This window comes from Euprymna scolopes, unplaced genomic scaffold (assembly GCF_053919585.1).
Source record: "Euprymna scolopes isolate OS-2025 unplaced genomic scaffold, ASM5391958v1 sca305, whole genome shotgun sequence".
Taxonomy (NCBI): Eukaryota; Metazoa; Mollusca; class Cephalopoda; order Sepiida; family Sepiolidae; genus Euprymna; species Euprymna scolopes.
Window position 1 is genome coordinate 45,001 of NW_027633331.1, and position 7,481 is coordinate 52,481.

The window sequence follows — 7,481 nt, forward strand, 5'->3', positions numbered from 1 at the left end:
ATATATATATATATATATATATATATATATATATATATATATCGTAGTAAGAACAAAACTGTTGTGTTAGGTAATCCTTAATTCGCAGAGTTTCAAAGAATGCTTATTCTTCTAATCAGAGGCAAAACTGTTAGCAAAACAATCAGGTATTAACATTTCCATGTATTTGTTAGTTACTGCATAAGATGAAACTAAAAATATTATGAGTTTTAGTCATAAAATATAAAAAATATAAAAATATAAATAGGGAACAATTCATGCGGAGAGTTCGTTCAGAAATATTTTGAATGAAATGATAACTATATACATATAGGCATATATTCAATTGGTACATATAGATATATGTGAGAGCACGTATGTTCATATATAGATCTATAGGTGCATATTTGATCCCGAGTTCAACATTAACACAAAAAGCAACCAACCATATATATAGAAAAGTCTGCTGTGATGGAAGTTATTAGTTGTAGGTGAAAAAGCCAACAACAGGTGCGCACCTGGAGAAACCAAGTTGAAAATCCGTCGTCAGAAAGGATCAGAACGAAAATATGTACACATGAATTGTCTATATTGTTTTTAATGAAATAATGATGTCTTATATATATATATATATATATATATATATATATATATATATATATATATATAATATTATATTATACATATATATGTATATATATATATATATATATATATATATATATATATATATATATACTACTGCTGTACCCAGCCACGCGTTGCTGTGGCTCAGTTTGTTAAAATGGAACACATTCCTCAAGAAAAATTGCATTTTGTTCATTTATTTACTTTCATTATTTTTTGCAATCTTTTTTAATCAATAAAAGTTGTTATTTATTCCCCCCCCCCAAAAAGATTAATTTTTTACCATAAATTGTTAGGTGAAAGTTTTTTTTCGGAAAAACTTGCACTTTTTAAAAAAAAAAAGAAATTTGGCAGCAAACGTTTCTCTTTGAAAACGGAATTTTTATTATAAAAAGAACAGATGAATGCTTTACATGAACACTGTAAATAGTTATGAGAATGTACAAATTATTTTTTTTAACAGATGTTCAGAAAATAAGCATAAAAATACTTCCATCATTAATTATGCAAAAAACAAATAAAATGTTGATTTAGTGTTTCAATATTATGCTTATAAATTACGATAAAACTTGCTGAGTATGCGCTGTTTTACGGTTGTTGTAAAAATGGAACGGAAACTTAAATTTCGCTTCGTTTTAATCTTTCTTAATTTTTAATTGTGCCTCCCCAAACGAATATAATCAAAACAGTAAACTTCAACAATTGTATTTTATGTATATAAAACGCAAAATATTAAAAAAAAAAAAGTTAATAACGAAAGGGAAATAATTCCATTTTTAAACGAAAAAGTCAGTTTGGTATATCTTTAGTTATTTTTTACATTAGTCCAGCTTGCCATTCACATTGGAAATGTCGACATTTATAGGTTGTCGGGTACGTTTACAACGAATAAACACTCCAATCTAGTAGATGTATCAGAATTTTTGTAGGAATTTTTGACACCACTATCACAAAACTGCGAATAAAATATAAAAAAACTCGTAATTTCTCTTTTAAAAATGGGTTATTTTCTTTATGGATTATACTTCCAAAATAAACTATTAAAGTTGTTTTAAAAGTAATAGAAATATTTTTTTAAAACAGTAATGAATTTTACGAACTCAATATTTTTCAATTTTTAAACTTTCAAAATCTATCAAAATTTTTCTATTGATTTTATTTTTACGATATTTTCAGGGTCGATGTGAAATTTTATGTTCTTTCCAATAAACCGAATATAATATTTAAGACAAACGTTTTTTTTAATTCACGCCCCCCCATTTTCAAGTGTCTATTTTTAGATAATTTAAATAATTAATTTACTCACCAAAGTTTTATATATCACAAATTGAAGAGAAAAGGTCGATAAATAATATATTCAAATTTAAAACAAAAAAAGTAGTGTTTTTAGAAATTTACTTGTAAAGTTCGAAGTTTAAAACTTTGTTTTTTAAACCACGTTGTTTGTTTTTTCTTTTGTTTTTTTATGAAACCTTAGTCCTTGCTCCTTTAATTGAAAAAAAAAATTAGGGCTTGAATTACATTTTTCGAGTAGTTATAAGCTTGGAAAGCCAGGGGGTCGAATAATTCACGCCTTCCATTTTGAAATGTCTATTAAAAAGTAAATAATTTACTCACCAATAAATAATACGTTCAAATTTAAAACAAAAAAGTAGTGTTTTTAGAAATTTACCTGTAAAGTCCGAATTTAAAAACCTTTTTTTTTAAAAAAAACCACGTTGTTTTTTAATGAAACCTTGGTCCTTGCTCCTTTAATTGAAAAAAATTAGGGCTTGAGTTACATTTTTCGAGGAGTTATAAGCTTGGAAAGACGGGGTGGAATTATTCACTATTTTTCACGAAATTTCTGACACACCTACCAATCTACCCATGTTAAGAACGGCTTTCGGAATAGACACCCCTAACCTTGCCAGCATACCCGAAAAGCTATAAAAGTTGACGTGTCGAATGTGAACGATGAGTTGGACGTAATGTAAAAATGTACCGAATTTAAACGGGAACAAAATTCAAATTTCCGTTCCATTTTTACAACAACCGTAAAGCAGAGCATTCTATGCAAATTTTACATAACTTACTGTATTAATGCTATTTTTTTTAAGCAAAAAAATATTTAGGTTTGGCAATACGTTCCTAAACTCATTTCACCTTAAATAATTTAGGTGACTGAAATAGGAATCTAATTGAATCTTTAATTTCCTGAATAGTATGCGAGAAATTCATTTTTCTTCGAGTTATATCGAATTCATTAATACGGACTTTAGGGGCTTTTTTCGTAATATTACTGTAAAAATTATTTTTTATTGTTACAAATTACGATGCTTTATTCATATAAACAAAAAGTAAAATAAATTCTTGCGTTTTTTATATACTACTGAAAATCATAACTTTAGTAAAGGTATTTTTTGTTTAAACAAAATGAAACATTTTCACTAAGAGTTAAGTAAAAATAATTGGTTCATTATATTCTGCGATCATTATTTGAAAAATACTGCAATTTTCATTAAAATTGGTTAATTTCGTGATTTTTGGTGAATTTTTAAGTAAAGGGAGGGGTCAAAATGTTTATACACTTTGAGCTTCGGCATTCATTTTGTCTGTACCTACCATTTTTCGATGAATATTTGATAGGAAAGCGACCACATGTGGTTAATTTAAATTAAATTTCAATCACATGGTTACATTATCAATAATCGTGTGATTAAACCCATTGAAAATTTACCGATATTGTAAACACATTCTGTTTACATTATCTTTTTAGTGATATCACATGCAGTGTTGGCAATTGAGATTAAAAAAAAAACGGGAAATCAGGAGAAAGAAATCTTCAGAAAATCGCTAGCTTTTTAACTTTTATCCTCTGAAACTTTCAAAAATCGCTAATTTACCCCCCCCCAAATCCATATTTTAACTTCCTACTATAAAAAAAATTATAAATATAGTATATTCAATATATAAAATGTTCCGTGTTTTCTCACTATATGTTTCTGGAATTATATTGAAGCGGTTAACTCACCAGAAGGCTTACATATTTTATCAGCTAGTTTTACCTGTTTTTTCAGAGAGGGTATTTTTTTTTTTTTGCAGGAAACAAATCATAAACTAAAACTTTTTATAATAAAAGTTAAATTGAAATATACTGCAAATTAAACATCACAATAATGGTGCAACATATTTTGAAATTAGAAAAATAAAAAACAAAAAAACTTTGTTTTAGCATGTTAAAAGTATTTAGGTTGGTAGATAATTAAATTCTACCGTATTGATATAGTTTTTTTGTTTGTTTTTTTTTGCTGTTGTTTCTTGCTTTTTACAATTTTCGACTAAATACTTCTAAATTAAGTGGGGTTGCTTAGATCGTATTTTAAACCAAACTTCGAAGGTTGGAATGCCCCCCACCTTAAATGTACTTGGAAAAATCGATTTTATAGCGAGATTTAAGAATGGTTCGCCGAAAAAAGGTGAAAAACAAAACATATAATGAATAAATAATTGTTACCAAAGACAATAAATTCTACTTTTTTTACTTACATGAATGAGTTTATTTTATGTTTTAAAGTATTTTCAAGCGCTTTTCTTTATTTTTTTAATCTAAAATTGCGGGTGTGTGGGTGCCAAATATCTCCAGATTTTCTAGAATTCCCCGCTAGATTGCAAACGAAATCTCCAGATCTAGCAGGAAAACTGCTAAATTGGAAACATTGGTCACGTGAGAGGAAGCGGTAATAAATAATTGTCCCTAAATAAAAAAAATTGCCTATCGGTACAAAGAAAACCACCTATTTATCATAAAAAAATTAAGTATAATGTTATAATTAAAACGAAATATATAAAAACACACATGGATACATTAAACATATTATACCAAAACGTGGAAGCCATCCGTCCAGTGGTTTTTAGACTATTAATTGCGAACGAATCAAGAGTTAGATTTATATATATATATATATATATATATATATATATATATATATATATATATATATATATGAGGTAGCATTATTTCATTAAAAAATATTTCATTAAATAATATAGACAATTCATGTCTACATGTTTTCGTTCCGATCCTTTAACTTCATTTTTAGTTTTCTCGTTTTTAGCAACAACTGACTGGCGTTTGATCAGAGTATATGAAGATCTGTTGTCAGGGATAAATAACAGAACAGATTTTAGGTTGTTTTTAGAATTTTTTTTTATTTCCAGTTACAGATTTTTTTTATTTCCAGTAAAAATAACATTTACTTTTAAACAGATTTAAGAATATTATGTTTTTTTGAAAAAAATTATTTGGTCAATATTTCGTTTCTTTGATTTAATTTAATTTAAACTCCTAAGGTTTATGCTTGTTAGATGTATGTTCAAGAATAGATATGTTACCAAATAATTTTTTTTTCAAAATTAGGAAGGGGGACAAAAATGTTGATTCATAAAATGTTTCACCATGGCGTTTTTGTCAGAAAGATGCATGGTTAACAAAGTTGTGGTAGACAAGTCCACATATACATATTTTCCCTTCACTTTCAGAGACACAGCCTTCCAATAGGAATATTATCTGGCATAGAAGTTCTGTCCTATCAAAAACTCAACAGTTTATTTATAAAGTTCCACATTGTATTGAGCATTTTCGAAAAATATTGGTTCGTAATTAATCTCATCGTCTTAACGTCTAAGTTCAAATGTATTGTTCAAATCAATGTAAAAAGCATATCACTCTGTTGTTTTATTACAAGTAGCCAAACCAATACATTCTTCTACGCTTTATACTGTCCGAAAAACTTATACACTATAGCGAAGACAAACCTCACACATGCATAATATATGTATGTATGTATATATATATATATATATATATATATATATATATATATATATATATATACGTGTTAATGAGCTGTAAACAGCAGAACAGTACTATCTGTTGATGACTATACACACATACAAGAGGAAAAGATATTGATAATCATATATAATATATTGATTGGAGAAATTCCCCTTTGGACCAAACTACCGTAGGTAGATGCCACATACAAATTTATTATGTCTAAACTATTATCCGCTAGCTTATATAATTTTACAACGCCGCTATAGACACCTTTCTTCTTTAGAATAAAACCCTGTATTTCATATTCTAGGAGAGGCATCATCACGATCGCCATCATCTACAGACAAAGTAGTTCCTATTTTTACCTCTCTATCTACAGTACTCTTCCCTCCCAAATCTACACCCGAAGATATATACACATCATAACTGTTTTCCATAAACTGATATACAAACCATTTACTCTCCTTCTCCCGTTACACAATAATAATGTCTCCTTTATATCGTTCTGGCACTTCTGATTGATTACTAGCTCTCAACTTGTTTGTTCGAGAATAGACCCATTATTGAATAAACGAACACGCTAGATGTTTAAAAACATGACCGCTTTGTGTACGCGTTACAATAGTTAAAACCTATAAAAAACAATTGTTTCTTTTTTGTTCTATTTTCCTTTCCCCAACTATATTACTTCAATTCTCCTACTGTTGTTAATTAAAATTATTGCTTTTGCAAAAAGACAAAACATCCAAACAAACAAACAAAAAAACTTACGCACGATATTCAAGGTTTGCCATAATAGCGAACGACCGACAGATTTTGTAAACAAATACACACAGAGACAGATAGATACATAGACAAAGAAAGGCAGATGAGGAGAGTTCAAGAGAGGCAAATAGACTGATTCCTAGATAGATAGATAGATAGATAGATAGATAGATAGATAGATAGTTACTGACGACGCTACTCTTTGGGCTTTTATTTTACTTTATGACGAGACGTTCTCTTTTTTTCTCTTTCTTACTGTTTTTTTTTTCTGGACCGACGAACACCTTCTAACTAAAAGGAGATCTTTAAGGTCAGCACGGGTATCTCGCTTGATGTAAACATACGTTTTTTTCTACATTTTGACATAAACAATATGTCTTTATTCTAAATGGTTCACACACTTTAAAGGTAAAGGTTAATCACGTTGTTATCGCACATGTAATCATGTGAATATTAAATTTTAAGGGGTACGCACAGATTACTTAAAAAAACGCCGTCTTGTAACATGTTAAGAATGGCATTATTATTTAAACACGGTAACAAAAATACACAAGTACCCAACATTTACAGTTTTCCAACCAACATTGCACACCCAAAATTTCACGGTTGGTTCATAGTATTTGCACGTGGAGATCATGACAGCGATTATAAAGGTTAAATATGGGCCAGATATGTTGACTCCCCCCCCAAAAAATGAGGTGTCTATTCCGAAAACTGTTCTTAACAGGCGCGGTTGTGGAAACCATTCTTACCATGTCTCTTCCAAAAACCGTTCTTAACATAATAAGGTTGGGGATTGGGTAATACCAACAATAGCCGTACTTAAACTTTTTAGGAGAGAGGGGGGCATGCTTCCTGCGGGCAACGCCGGTTAACTGGCCCTGCTATCAGAAAAATATATACTGATGCATATAGATTCATTGATCAATTGTAACCAAGGGAATATTATATTTCCTTGTTTCAAAATGATCAATAAATCTATATACACAAGCAGATATTTTTCTGTTATCAATATATATTCCTATCGAATCTGATCTTCCACCTGCACTGCACGTCGAGCTTTTTTATATCGAGAAGTCTCCATTTACAGAATCTTTATAAACTTTATTGACCCCCTATATATATATATATATATATATATATATATATATATATATATATATATATGTGTGTGTGTGTGTGTGTGTGTGTGTGTGTGTGCGCGCGTGTGTGTGCGCGTGTGTCTGTGTCTGTGTACATTTTCCTACGCAATAACTTAGTTAATTTTTAGTCTACAGACTCAAAATTTGAT